Source organism: Globicephala melas, chromosome 5 (assembly GCF_963455315.2).
Source record: "Globicephala melas chromosome 5, mGloMel1.2, whole genome shotgun sequence".
In the NCBI taxonomy this organism is placed as follows: domain Eukaryota; kingdom Metazoa; phylum Chordata; class Mammalia; order Artiodactyla; family Delphinidae; genus Globicephala; species Globicephala melas.
In genome coordinates, this window is record NC_083318.1 from 23160686 (window position 1) to 23177080 (window position 16395).

Here is a 16395-nt window from a genome sequence, read left to right on the forward strand (position 1 = left end):
ATGTCATCTGCAAAGACAGTTTTCTTTCTTTCCAATATGTGTTCCTTTTATTTGTTTTCCTATCTGATTGCTGTGGCTAGGACTTCACATTACTATGTTGAATAAAATTGGTGAGAGTGGCAATTCTTCTCTTGTTCCTGATCTTAGAGGAACTGCTTTCAGCTTTTCACTGTTGAGTGTGTGCTTATTATATATGGCCTTTATTATGTTATGTTCCCTCTATATCCACTTTGTGGAGAGTTTTCATCATAAATGGATGTTGAATTGTGTCAAAAGCTATTTCTGCATCTATTAAGTTGATCATATGATTTTTATTCTTCAATTTGTTTATGTGGTGTGTCACATTGACTAATTTGCAGATATTAAACCATCCTTGCATCCCTGGGATAAATCCCACTTGATCATGTTGTATGATTCTTTTAATGTATTGGTGAATTCAGTTTGCTAATATTTTGTTGAAGATTTTTGCATCTATGGTCATCAGTTACCGCCAACCTATTGGCAGGCAGAGCCTGTCCTGCTGTCTCTGGCTATAGGGCCCAGGGCTTCCAGAGCTGGTGTCTGCCTGCTGGTGGGTGGGGCCAAGGCCCAGGGCTTTCTGGGGCTAGTGCTGGCATACTGGTGGGTGAAGCTGTGTCCCAGGATCTCTGGCTGCAGGGCCCTTGGGGTCCCGGAGCTGGTGTCGGCCTGTTGATAAGCGGGGTCAGTTCCTGATACAGCTGGCTGTGGGGCCTGGGGCATCCTGAAGCTTCTATTGGCGCACTGGTGTGGGGTCCAGATCCTGGGGCTGCTGGCTGAGGGGCCCAAGGTGTCTCAGAGCTGGTGTTAGCCTGCTGGTGAGTAGGCTGTGTTCTGCCATGGCAGTTTCCTGGGCTAGGATCATCCTGGTTTGTGTGTCAGCCCACTGGTGGGCAGAGCTAGGTCCCAGGGTCTCTGGCTGCAGGGCACTGGGAGTCCTGGGGTTAGTGTCTATGCATTGGTATGTGGGAGCAGGTCCTGAGCTGTCTGGTGGACAGGATGTGTCCTGGGATGGCTGTGGGCTCAGGGAGTCTGAAAGCAGCCTGCCTGCTGGTGGGTGGGGCTGTGTCCCTGCCCAGCTAGTTACTTGGTGTGAGGTGGCCCAGCACTGGTGCCAATAGGCTGGTGGGTGGTGCCAAGTCCCAGCACTAATAAGCTAGATGAAGGTTTCCAAAATGATTCTTGCCAGCACCAGTGTCCACATGGTGGAACAAACTCTTCAGAATAGCTGCCACCAGTCTCTATTTGCCCAGGGTGAGCTCCATTGCCTCCTACCTTTCCAAGAGATTCCTCAAGATCAGCAGGGGGTCTGACCCAGACTCCTTTCAAATTACTGCTTCTCCCTTGTGTCCCAGAGGGTGTGTGATTCTGTGTACACCCTTTAAGAGTGGAGTCTGTTTCCCATAGCCCTCTGTGTCTCCCAGAATTAAGCCACACTGGTCTTCAAAGCCAAACATTCTGGAGGCTCCTTTTCCCACTGCAGAACACCTGGGCTGGGCAACCCGATGTGGGACTCGGACCCATTGCTCCTTGGGGAGAACCTTTTCAATTGTAGTTATCCTCCCATTTGTGGGTCACCCAACTGGGGGTGTGTGTCTTTTTGGGGAAGGAGGGTATGTATCTTGACTATACTGGGACCCTGCCCCTCCTGCCCATCTCCTTGTGGTTCTTTCTTTATATCTTCAGTTGTAGAAGATTTTTTCCTGCAAGATTCTGTTTTTTCTCATCACTAGTTGCTCTGTAAATGGTTTTAATTTTGGTGTGCCCTTGGAGTGGGCTGCTCAGTGTCTTCTTACTCTGCCATCTTGGCCAAGTTCCTCCCAATGTCTTATTTTAAATGGATATTATTCAAAACACAAGAGGACTGTTGTAAATAATAATGCATGGTAATATTATTGTGTATATGTTTTATATTATAGTATGTATAAAACAGCTTTTTATTCAGCATAAATTATCTTGACTTGAGTGATTAAAAGTGATTTGAGGCATTGATATGATTTATATTTATTTGTATGTGATTTATATATTTTGGAAATATGTAATTATATAAATAATACCCATATTTGTATTCCTCTAATTTCCTAGAGTTGATGCATTTCAGTAAATAAGAAGTCAAAAGGCTATATTATAAAATTATTTTAATTTATTTATCTGTTTTAAATTAGAGTCATGAGGAGAGATTAGAAATTAACTATTTAAATTTAATAATTTAGCAGACCATGATGTTTAGTCATAGAATAAATGATCTAAGTTTAAATTACTAAGGATAGACCTGGAACCAAATGTTAATTCATTTTTGAACTGCATTTTTAACTAATAAAGCTTTACTTTGTATTAAATATTTAAAGATAGGTTATTTTTTGGTAGAAAAAATTTATTTAAATTCTGAAGATTTTAGGTATCAGTAAAAAGAGGCTGTGTGATCTAGCAGTATACCACATCTTCCATTGGTAACTGTCTACATTGCCGGTACAACAAAATACAGAGATTATGTCAAGAGAAGTAAAACCTATTAGTAATGATAGTATCATAAATAATTGCCTGTTCTGGAACAGTGGTTTCTGTTGTGGAGTAATGCTTCAATGGGGCACAGAAAAAGACAATTAAGCTGTTGTTCATACTTTATTTTCTAGTAAGAATAAGAGAGAAGTTAGTACCTTAAACTGGACAGGGAGTAGGTATCTTCACAGTTCATAAGTTGTCCAGCCATAAGTTCATATGAGAAGCAGACCTGACAAGTATTTTCAGTCAAAACACGACCATGTATAAAAAAAAAAAAAAATTAACATCTTAATAAAAGTATTCATTTTCTCAAAAAGGCAAGAGACCTAAAATTTTTTAAATTCATGGTTCAAAATGTGCCCTTACACAGCTCATTGTCAGATTGGTCACATTTCTACAGTGGCTTTTGCTGCCAATGACCCAATGGTGGAAAGTCTGTTATTGTTTATGGCTTATGTCTCTCATTTGTCTTCAGAGGATTGTGACGTGTTGCAATTTATTTGTGCCAAATTTAATGGATAGTTCAGATCTTTGTTTTATCTTTGCTACCTATCACAAAATACACAAGTGGATTAAACTTTTCCAAAAATAAACTCTAAGTTGAAAAGTAAAACTAATGCTGTAAATAAAAGTGGACAAGTTCAATGGCAGAGCTGTGATTTATTTGTTTTAATATTCTTCAATGCCAGAATATAAGAAAAAATGAGAGCAATATAATCATACATATAAATGAGTTGGTCAAAAATTCAAATTATAAAGAGAGGTATATATGTATACTGTTAAAAATCAACCTTACTCTGAAGCATATTTGCCCTGAGATATTTGTGAATTTCTGAGCACATTTACTTAAAATAAATCTACTTAAGTATTGGTAATATGTGTTTACAATTTTAATTTATAATAGTTATTTTGGTTTTCCTATCTATACAGGGTCTGAAACCTTTTAATTTTGCTCCTGAAACTCTAGTGTCTAAAACAGTGGAACATAATAGAATTTCACTAAATATTTATTGAGTGAATGAATATTATGCATGGGGATAAAAATAATGAATATTTTGCACACCTATAAAAATATTAAAGATATAAATAGCATATGTATATGTGTGTGTACATAGATATATAAATATAATTGTTAACTGCATCTGTCAATGTGAGATGCATAATCTACTAATGTTATGTAAAACCAACCCAAATCAGCCTCACTGCTTGGATAATTATATCTAGGTATCTTGAATCAGATAAGCCATTTGAGTTTATCCAATCTGACTATACTTGTATTTGTATCTGGGAAGAATAGTTCCGGCCCCTAAAACATAATTGTTGTAAAGCAAAACCATTAGATGAGCTGGAAAAAGGCACATAGCTCCTGGAATTAGAATGGCACATGATGGGTGAGGAGACAATGTTATAAAAGCTTCCTGTTAGGGAAGCTGGAAAGAGAAGGTTTGGCCACAGTGTCAGAAAATGTGAAAGATAAGCAGAGCAGTAGCATTTGATCCACTGAGGAAAGAGAACTTCAAAGGCTTACTTTCACCAAACATTGTTCTAGATGCTTCCTCATCAGCCCCCTCACCATATGAGAGGTGTGTTTCCCTGAATGATAAGAACCAGACATAAATAGTATTCCACAGCCTATTTTATTTAATTTAAATTTTTTTGTATCTCTCAAATATTGCAAAAATGTATTTTCCACCTCTCCTTTTTTACAATTTCCATTTTTTTCCCGTAATGCTCACAGAAACTTTCTTTAGAGAAAGCATGTTGGTTATTACCTGTTGACCTCTTCCTTTTTAAATGTCTTTAGATCAATTTTATAAAGAATTTTTTCAGCAGCAGTAAAATATAGTATTTCCTTTTGTTTCTAAAGAAAGCTTATGCTGTTAATAGCATATCTTAAATTCATTGGTAACATGAAAAATGACAATCCTTTTCATTTATGAAGAATTCTAGTTTTAGCTTCACATTTTGAAATCAAACTTAATTTTTACTTATAAAAGCACTCAAGTTTCAAAGGGCTTAGCTAATCAAGAAAACATTAGGATACCACACGCTGAATTCCTTGAGAATGTCTAATGCTTGGGGTCAGGTGTTTTTTTTCTTTCTGCTTTTGAGAAACACTGATTAAAGCTGACAGATTTTTAGTTCCAGGGAATGGAGTTCAATGTTGTGTGGTATATGTCAACCAGTTAAAAGCGAAATTTAAGTCCATTTATTCATTAATAACAAACTTTCATTGTACTAGCTGCTAATATTGTGCTGGTGAGTAAAAGAATCTTGGTTACTGTCCTTGATCTGGCAGGGATGGCAGATGAGAAACAAGCAAGAACAGTGAATTAATATTTAAAATGAGATATGAAGACTTTTTAAGGAGGTGGCAATGAAGTGTGCCTTCTGTTAAGAACCGAGTTTACATCAATTCACTTCAAGAAATATAAGTGCAGTGATATATACAAGGCTGTAGAATAGACAAAGATACGAAGAAGAAAAGTAACAAGCATGGACCACAAGGAGGTTGCTGAATGATGGCATCCATGCCTATTTAGAATGTTTGTTTTTTTAAAGATAAGCCTTTCTTTCTTATTTATTTATTTATTTCTGACCACACCAAGCGGCACGTGGAACCTCCCTGACCAGGGTTCCAGCCTGTGCCCCCTGCAGTGGAAGAGCATAGTCTGTAACCACTGGACCACCGTGAGTTCTGTGCTTTGCTGAAATGAGTGCTAAATTCAGCTTTTAACTTACTACATTACCTACTTATTACATTATGTAGCTAATAGGAAGTTAATCTTATCTTTTCACGGTAAGTTACTCAGACAAATAAGTTCCTCTTTTTTTTCCAAGTAGAATTCTAGTTATCAATAGAATTGATTTGGGGGAGGGGAGTATTTTTACTTTTAACAATGAAAAAAATTACCGTGAATTCAATAATGCTTAAATGTGTTTTATTCAGAGGATACTTGCTATATATTTGAAGTCTATATATATGTTATCTACGTAATGGAAGTATTGTGCATATGTGGTTGCAGTGGCTTATTGTTAAAGCTGGAAAACATTACTATATTTGCCTAAACTGGAAAACATCACTAAATTTAACTTTATTTCATGGTGATGGAAAATCTCATACAGTAAAATGTGTTTGATGTTTCAAATATGTAAAAGATATGTTGAGTGTGTGTGTGTGATACACACTGTCATTTACATTTGAGAGATGCGTATATATTTATATTGTACATGTGACTGAATTTTTAAGAACTTATTTAGTTTTAAAAACAGCACTTGACACAAATGAAATAGATATCACCTCAGGGGAAATCGAGGCTTAGAATGGTTTGAGGACTTCTCAATATCACACAGCTGTGAGAAATAAAGTGAAAGATTGACCCTTACTTTGTTAACCATTATTCAGGTTCATATTATTAGTTTCTTATGCTGAATTTATATTCATATAACCTAGAAATATGCCTTTAAAAGGCATTGGCACATTTTCTAAATTATGCTTTTATATTCATGTAAATACCAGTGACAACCTCGAATTTATTGATTTTATTGTAATGAGGATTGAGGAAGGTGGGTAGCTGTTTTTTGAATTAAGCAAAAGAAGACACTAATAATCTATCTTGGTATATAAATATTTTGCAGTGTTTGATGATCTATGTGAAATCCCAGTTGGGCACTAAGAAATGTTCTATATTTTCTCAGATTTTCTTCCAGCCATGAGATTCTGTACACTGATATGAATGATGCTGGTAATGTTGAAATAGTGTGTTCTAAGTTTGGGGAATTTAGTTGTCATTGGCTTAAAATAGATTTTTTTGCCTGAATCACAAAGCATTCTTTAACTTGGACCCTAGGCACTTCTAGTCTGGAAGGAAGGTGTACAGATTACCACTGTGAACTTAGTCTAGCTCTCATCATCTGTAATTTTAAATGAACCTTTAATGACATATTACATTCTGCTGTCATCTCAGTTAATCAAGTATCCCCTTAAATTGGAAGTTGATGCTTTAGTGGATTTAACAGATTGTACAATGAAAAGGTTAACTGAAACAATTAGACACTATTCTGTAGCCTGAAAGCAAATAATGTCACCTGCCAGAAAAGATGGAAATAGCAGGTGAATCACCCCAGGAGCATATTTCTTATGCTCTGATTCCATGTTGTTTGACTACTCATAACTGCCAGGGGCTGAAAAGAGCCTAAAAAGGTCTTACTTATAGGAAATGGTGAAACCAACAGAGTGAAATGATAGAGAAAAATCTCAATTTAATAGTTTGGAAAATTATGCTTTTTGGTAAGATGGATTTGTAATTTTTTTTAAATGCAATTTAAAAATGTAATAATAATGAAAAAAAAACAAGCAGTGATCCCTCTATGAGAAGCATGTCCACAGGTTCTTTGCTTGAGTGTTTGGAGGGAAATGTTTGAAGTAAACAAAGCTTCTTGCATTTCCAGAAAATATCTGCAGGTGGGGGAGATGGTGTTCTTTTGAGGGGTATTTGTGACTCCACTGTAACTCAGATCCTGTTTTCCAGTCTAACTGTAATTCCATCTTCTCAGCAACATTGTTTGTCTCCACATTCTGTTGCTTGTGTCTTTCCAACAGAAAAGCCTTCTCTGACGCACCACTGTAATATATTTCCAAACCTGCAATGTCCACTCACATGCAGGTGCTCCACTGTGATATTTCCAGTTTAAGACATTAGGAGTAATGACATTATTGCTGTTGGAGAGCTTCCTTTTATGTGAATACTTCTCACTGGGGCGAGAGGAGATCTCAGCTTAAAAATGTGTTTTCTATTTATCCAATTCAGAAGGATAGCACTGCCTCTTCATTATGACACTGAAGAGAATATAAATTAATATATTAACAGGTAAACACCATAAAATGAAAGACCATCACTGGCTAGGGAATGCTATTTGGGCATAATATTTTGTCTCTTTTTATTCAGAATTCTAATTACAGCTATTATGTATTAAATCTTTTTTTTTTTGGCGCTAGATATTGCAGGGCTTTTTCACATAACACCCATTTTATATGCTCATTATAAAAAGGAGCAAATGGAAGCTCAGGCAAAATTCCTTCCTAATGTTTCAGAGCCGTAGCACTATTGTTAGACTGAAAATACCAAACTGTCAATGCTGAGCAACTCTCATACCTTGCTGATGAGTGTGTGAAATGGTATAACCACTTGGAAAATAGTTTAGTTTTATCTACTAAGTCTGAACATATGCATACCCTATGAAACAGAAATGTTATATCAAGATATAAACTCAAGAGAACTGAATTCACACATGCAACAAGAGACATGCTGTTACTATTATAACAAAATGCTTTGAGAGGAAGATAAGATGAAGGAAGTCACTGTGTTTCAGTCTGGCTTCAGCTTCTTTGAACGTTACTTTATAAGAACACTCTCTGAGTCAGTAGGTAAGATCAAAAGAGATACCTCAAAAACATGGGACTCAGGGTGGTTGGAGATTTTAGCATGGGGCTTACATATTTATTTAAGGAATGACATATTTAAGCATTATTGAATTCACGGTAATTTTTTTCATTGTTAAAAGTAAATATTGAAGGCAAATATTGGAAAGCATAAATCAGTATAAGACCCTTAAAATTCAAGCAATAGGAGTGTGTAATCTGATATCTTTTCCAACTTTGTGATTAATCACCTACTTGCACTTGCATAATAATACTTGCTAAGGACAAATACCTTGAATAGCTAGTAGAGCAAAATTGTTGCTTTCAGAAAATAGTTTACAAAAAGTTTGTTTCTGTAATATACGTTGGTGGAGTCCAAACCTCATATTAAGTTTTACTCCTAAAAAATCCTTTTTTTTGTTTGCAAACGTAATTTTTTGAAAAAGAACTTAACACCTTGGGTGACATGACTTGAATTTCATTTTAATGTTGCTTTGATAACTTATCCATTACAATCAAGTACGTGCTCTGTTTTCTATCCATATTTATTGAACTGCAACAAAAAATGGAAATGTATCCAACCCTTTCCCTCTTTTCCCTCCCAATAGCCCATATGTATGTTGCAAATGCACTGTTCAGAGGAAATATGGAAGTGTTCCTCGATCCACAGGGAAGTGCATAGAATAAATTAAATGAATCAGCACAGTATACCCTTTGATCTAATGGGTCCAATATGAGTAGTATTTCAGGACATTTGGTAGGAATTAAAGGATACAGATCCTTTCTCTGGATGGTGTTTTGTGCACTTGTAAGAACGAGAATAAAAGTGCTGTATTTATTTTGCTATCATGATCTGAGAATGAATTTGACTTATGAGTAGGACAGAGCTAAGGTAGTCGCTCTCTCTCTCTCTCTTTCTCTCACGCGCGTACACACACACACACACACACGCACACGCACACGCACACAAACAAGATGTGGAGTCTTTATAAACTGAATGTTAACCCTGAAACATCTCTTGACATTTAGTCATGTGGGACATTTTCCTGCATCTTTTGCTAGTTTGATTTGGTATTATTAAATTTTCAATCAAAACTATATAACTGATGCCATATTTGGTACCAAGAATGAGGTTTCACAAGTAACAGCCTCTAAAATACTGGATTGCCCGAATTCTGTTAGGATATGGTAGGTGAGAAATTGAAGATACTAGTTATTTAATTGCTCAACATAAGGTTAAAGGATTTTTCTTTTACTGTGGATCTCATATCATGTACCTACTGAGGCTTTGGTATTAGGGGAAGTGAGTCAAAAAGGTTTCTAAAGCTAGAACCTCTACTAAGAAAGAGCCAAGCTTGCTTTGCAGCTGTTTTCTGAGTCAGAGAGAGAAGGAAAGTTTTGCTAAGAGTTGCTCTTCTGTTTTTGGTCTACAATCCAAATGTACTGAGAGTTTGATAATTCAGGTACTTGAATGGTCAGACAAGCTTAATTTTGTACAGGAGGTGAAGATAGTGTTAACAGGGAAATGGGAGACTTAGTAGGAGAAAATATGGGGAACTAAGAATTACATGACTCCACTGGCCTAAAAGCCATGAGCATCATCTTAAGAATTCCCTGCATGATAAAATAACTTCTTACACTGTGGAAATGAAATAAAAATGTAGGCTTAGGGCAAGCATATAGATAGGCATATTTTACCAACCCAATCATTAATTCAAATTGCTCCAAGAGACAGACTGCTTTAAAAAGATCCAGATGAATAATCAGAGCACAGAAGATCAATAACAACTACTAGGAGGGAGAAACCTCCAATTCTAGTTCTAGGTTCAAGGTCTATGATTAAGTATGATTTCTGGTTTGGTTTACCAGAACACGGAATTGACCAAATATAAATAGACCTAGAGTTAGCTGTGATTTTAAAGGAGGTATATTTATAAATAAACCCAAGCCTGGTAACTAACAACCTATGATTGGTCAATTGTGTATTTCCTAGGCACCCAAAGTTGCACTAAAAGAGCTGGGATGCTCAAAAAAATATAGCCTCAATTGGTTAGTCTCTCAAATGCCAATTGCCATTGTTTACATAGAATAAAATTGACAAAGATTATTCTCGATATTGACAGAATTAGGGTTCATGTAGAAAATGGATCTAGGAGGCCCTCACTAGAGTTAGAACCAATACTGCCAAATTGGCCATTCAAGGCCATTCTAGAGCAGTAGATGCCTTTGACTTCTGCTTAGGAGGTGATGATACGTGGTGTATATCAGTGGCTAATTTTCCTCATAATCAAATGAGAATTTTTATTGGACAGTATTAGAGTATATTGGAAGTCAATAACTTAGCATTGATCCCTAATTTACTAGGTTATCAAGAGCTCAATGCAGAACTAATAGGACTGCCATCATCCAGAAATCCTGGATGCAGAACTGGTTACAGTATATTTAAGTTAGGGAGGGAGACAGTAGGTTTCAAGTGGGTGCTTCTTATTTAGTATATGTTTGGGAAGCGAAGAGGTGAAGCACAACTGCCACCTTTGCTTGCTGTCCTAGCATCCATCACTCTTTCCTCTTCTGTCTGCTTCTATTTCCATCAAAGAGCCATTTGCTTTGAGAGAGGTTGGCTTCAGTGTTGGCTCTAGGGTTTGAGTACATTATTTAGCTTACTATTATAGGTGTTACTGAAACTTTCATAGACCTGAAAGAACCTTTAAAAGCATCCGATCTCCTTCATAGAACTTCTTGTGTTTTTGCCCCTTCATTTCCTGTAAATGTTTTTCTAACGTGACCAAAAGGAAGCCAACTATTCATGGAAATGTTACTGTTTAGCACTCTAGAAAAATGATTTGGTAAGAGAGAGATGTATTGTTAAAGTAAGGTGTTATTAAATATATATATGTATATATATATAATGTTCTTTACTCTATGACCACAGGTAAATAAAGGTAGCTATAAATAGCATTACTCAAATTATTTCCAAGCATTCTTTCTTAATGGGACCTATAAGACTAAATTCAAGGCAGAGAGAAATATTTAGATAACTAGGTTTTTTAAAAGTTCCAAGAATGTGTCTTATGGAAAATAGTTCTCGAAGATAATATTGTGTGAACTCTTTCTTGTCCTATTTCTTTCAGTACTGGCCTAAGACTTTTAAAAAGTAACTATATATTATAGGATTTATGTGCACAAGAAATAAAAAAATATTTTTGTAATATCCTCCCTGAGGGAAAACTTTTTATTGTTATTTATTGAGCTGCCAGTGATTAAACTCGGTTTACTATAAAACATGGGGGTGGACATGGTCCCTGAGCCTTGCAAAGTATTTGAGTTTCAGAGGTGTTTTAAATTTTTGTTGAATGGTAAAAAGTTTCTGACTTCCTATGAATCAAATATGCCCTTTGATTTCCTGATGCTTTCTAGCCAGCATTCTGTTTAATTGTTCAACTTTAGGGAAATACATCCAGTGGTTTCGCCTGTGAATCATAATCACACTGGTTAAAAGCATTCTTGGGGCCCGTTCTCCTCTCATTTAGCACCTCCCATGGTACAGAGTGCGGAGTCTACCCTGCCTTCAAAAGTCCTCCTGTGCTTGGATCCTCCTAGTGGGGCAATGAAAACACGCTGAGCATTTGGTCCTTCAGTTCCCATTACAATCCCTCTGAATTTCAGTTGGCAGACGATGAGACACTATTTACTTAGATTATATTTAAGGAGGAACTCTGTGAAGTACTTGAAAGAAAACTGCCAAGATAAAACCTTCTGGGGAAGAACTTATTTTATTTTATTATTGTTATCCATGACATCTGAATATATATCATGAGATTGTTTAACAGAATGAGCCTGATTTTCTTTCTCCTCCACAGAAAGGATAGCAGATTGGCATAAAAACATGGCGCAGGAGAAGCTTGGCTTGGCTTCATATAGAGTGCGTGAGGACGTAATTTTACCAAATCAAGAGTGTGCACCATTGGGCAGACTTTCAGGCCTGCTGCGCAGGAATTGATCAAGCTGCAGCCGAGTCTTGCCCTTTTGTGCATTGATCTTCTCCCCTCTGTGTGATCACACAGTATGTCCAGGATTAAGAGAAGAACACAAGAAAGCCTTAGGGAATCGATGGACGGTGGAGAGTATTCTCTAATCCTATCATTTTGGCCTCATGTTTAGAAGTAAGAGGTTGAATTGTTAACATACTTATGGGATCAGATTGTTTATTTAGATAAAAATTCATAACAATCATTCTCGGTCATTTTGTGGGAGATCAGACAGGATCAGATTTAGGCTAAGAAGCCTCTCCTCAGGAACATGCACATATGTGCCTATGCTACCACACTAGGTAAGGGTGTTTGCAAGTATGGAAAGGTGAATATGTGCAATTTTAGAAGTACTGATTTAAGGCACACATTTTATATTTCTACATGTCATTTCAGGTTTAAGGACTGGGAAAAAAAATTCCAGCAGGGAGACTGCAGTTGTCACTTCTGTTATTTATAAGATAGCAGGTGCTTAAGGTTTTGTGGTTTCATGTGCCTTCCTCTTTAGCATGTTTCCAGGGCTGTGGTTCATAAGGCCAGGACAGTTAGTTTCATATCTTTAAGGACGCTGAGAATTCTAAAGTCATGATCTGTAGTTCTGAATCATAGGCAAAGTACAGAGATGTGGGATAAAGGGGAGAGTTGATGATCTATTCAGAGTGCAAACACTCTACAAAAATCAATTAAATAATAGTGAATAAAACCAAATTTGACATCCCATCTATATAATTCAAAATGCAAAAATCTCTGAAAAACAAGGTGATTTTTATTCCTGGATATGTGTGATAAATTCATGTGGCTTTAAAATCTGAGCTGAACTGATGGAGTATATGGAATCTTTATGCTACTTATCTTCAGTGCAGAAACATCAGTATGTTTGTTAATGAGGTACTTCCCCAGATAATTCTGAGAATGTAATATAAATTATGATTTTGTACTATATTTCCTTTATAAAATCTGAAAAAAAACATTCCCTGAAATAGATCTGGACCAAGTCTAGATCTGTATTTTCATCTTTGTGTGCTAAAATATTAAGAAATACAAGTGTATTTGAAAATCTCACACTGAATCATGCATCTAGAATTTTTAAATTAATTTAAAAAATATATCCCTTTTATATAAGATGTATATAAAACATTACCTTCACCTTGTCTTTTCCTGACATAAGAGAGAACCAACCAAATGGCATTACCTACTTAAGATAAGGATCCTTAATGTACCCTTGAAAAGAGTCCCTTGAGAATTCATGTTCACGGGCAAAGGCAATCTGAATTGGTGGGGAAATTGTCAGGTATGGAGTCATAAACCAACTACTTTAAAAACCATATGCTTTTAACTAATTCACTTAGATTTTATGAAACTCAGTATTCACACTTGAAAGTGGGAGATTATATATGTCACAGATTATTGAGAGAATTGAAGTAAGTCAGATTATAGAATGCATATAAAATGCTTAGGGAATTTCTATCTTACACACTTTTATAATCAGCTCAGAGAGAGGTGGAAGACAGATTAAAAAATGTAATATCTGAGAACATGTTCATAATTATTTTTCAAAGCTATTTTCATTAATAAGACACAGTAGATGAGAACTCTGATTATTCTCCCTTGCAGTAGTGGTTATAATTTTGTATGCATGTGTATCAGAGTGCTATTCTAAGCACTGTGAGAGCCCTATGAGACAAGTAGTATTGTTGTCCTATTGCTTTATTGCAAATGAGAAAATGAAGGCACAGAGAGGTTAAGTAACTTATCCAAGGTCACATGGGTAGTAAATGGCAGAGCCGTGATTTGAATCCTGACAGCTTGAACTCATAACATTCATATTATGTTATATACACTATGCTATAATGCCTCTCACTGAAAGTCAATTGTATGTGGAAGTCTCTTACTACAGATGTGGCAAAGCATAGATGAAAATAGCTCCTTGTTGACAGAATAGTTCTTCAATGAGATCCTATTTTCCATTCAGCATTGTATTTTGCTATATTGAATGGTCATTGCAAGGGTGAAGAGAACTAATTATTAGTTTGTGGAAAAAAGATCAAAGTCCACAGTTTGCTGTGTGGACCAAAATGAATTTTTTTTTTAACTTTTGTAGATAAAAATAGCATGTTTTATATTTCACTTATCTGGTTTTGGATGTAATCTTTCTGAAACTCAAACTTCAAAAGTTAGCTTCTTTAATAAATGATAATGGCTTTCTAAATTAAAATTCTAGATTTGTTATATCTCTTTGAACTGGAGGCAATTACTTAGCTTTTTTGTGTCTCTTAAAATCACAACAATTAGTGATAGAGTTATGGTTTGAAGTCTGTGGTGTAGGGTTATAGAAGTTGTAAATGATTCAAAGGATAATGCATATATAATACTTAGAATTCCTAATTGTTTTATTTTCATTATTTCTGCAGACAATGAGCTGAAAAGATATTTAACCATTTTGTGTGATTCTTTTTACAACATGTAACGACATCTGTGATCAGCAGACAGTGCTGCCTTCATTTTCCTGAGCAGCCGAACAATTACTTATGAGATGTGATCGCAGAAAGCTTTCCTGATTTAAAGAAAGCGCTGCAATATTGTCCCATAACATGAATTTCCTGTGCCTTAAAGTGCACCTCACGTGTCATTCCATTCTTTTTAAGGCTCCTCTTTACTGTCTTTTCTTTTGTTACTCCAGCTGTTATTCAGTTCTTGGCTCTGTCAGCTGGATTGTGTGTGTTATTTGAGGTTAATTAAAATTAATGATGAATTATAAATTGAGGTGCAAAACTCAGGGCAGCAGCAAATGGGAAAATTTCAAACTAGTTGTATGAAGTCTATGGGACACCAAAAGTGTTGGACATTGTCGAAGATAAAAGCAGAGCCTTGTGGGAAGTGTTGAGTTTATGCAGTGAAGTTGGCATCTACTTTTTGGTTCTAATTATATTCTCAACTATAAAATTCAGAAATCATTTTTACAAACAGACAAAATGATAGTTATTGCAGTCATTTAAGGGAGCACATAAAGTAAACACAAGCAATAATAACATAACGCTGCATTTGGCAAGTGTGTTTATTTTTGGCTTCAAAATTTGTTTAGTAGGACTTCCATGACAAAAATAATGAACTTTGTATCTTTTCCTTAGATTTCACATATCTTTTAAATACAAAATAAAATATTAATTTTCTGGAATTATGATGCTTGATTTCAGTTGTTTGAGTGGTTCTTTAAAAAAAACAAAATGTACTTAACAGTCATTCAATATTTTTGATACTTATATGTTATTTTATGTAATAGATATTGTGGGATTTCTCTATAAGTTCAATGCTGTGCCTATGGTTAAAAATAATTATAAGAACTCTGATTCAAATACTGAGCTTCCCAGTATGATAGCCACAAGTCATATGCCACAAACCAAATAATTAAAATGAAATACATTTTAAAATTTATTTTTTATTTATTTAAATTTATTTAAAAATAAATTTTTATTTCCTCTAACACAGTAACCATATGTCAAGTACCAAATAGTCCCATATGGCTAGTGGCTAAAGTATTGAACAGTGCAGATGCAGAACATGTCCATCATGGCAGAAGGTTCTATGAGACTGTGAACTTAATTAATTCAAAATAATTGCGCATGACTTTGGTAAATACTATATTAAATTGAAGTATTTGGTTTATGTAATTACCTATTTTAACAATATGTGTATATTCTGATAATTGCAGTCCTTATCCTGACAATGTGGTCATTTTAGTAAGTCACTGAAAAATTAGGATTTACTGGAAATGAGTCATACTTTACCAGAGTAATGTAGGTTTATTAATATTTTTCTATTAATCTAATTAAAAAATAATTTTTTGAACATTTTATTCTAACAAAGTTAATAAAATTCAGGAGGACTTAATCAAGTAATAAACATATAATTGTGAGTATATGCTAGGTTAAATGTATGACATCCTATTAGCTGTGGTTCAGAGAACTAAAACCTAGGACAAAACAAAGTCCTTAGTCTCAAACAGCATATAGTCTAATTATAATATGGCATATATGCAAAAAGTTATAAGGCAAATATTATATTATAGGGCTTTTGATGAGAGATAACAGGGCTTGAAAATCAGGGAAGGTTTTGTGGAGAATGTGGGATTTTAGATAGGTCCTGATAATAGCAAGATAATAAAAACAATCTATGGTAAATTTCCGAAAGCAACATGTTGACTGTTCAGTGTTTTGAGATACTTAATTTAAAAAAAACCCTGAAAGCAACATTTAGAATTTATCTAGTTGAATCATTCTCAGTTCTATCAGAACTAATATCTATTTTTAAACAAATATTTTTAATGCCCCATGATCAAACTGGCTTTAACATTCTCCTAAGATTGATTAAATTTTAGACTGGATTTTTCCTGACTATGGGCCCCTGACCTCCCTTTTCTTACTGCAT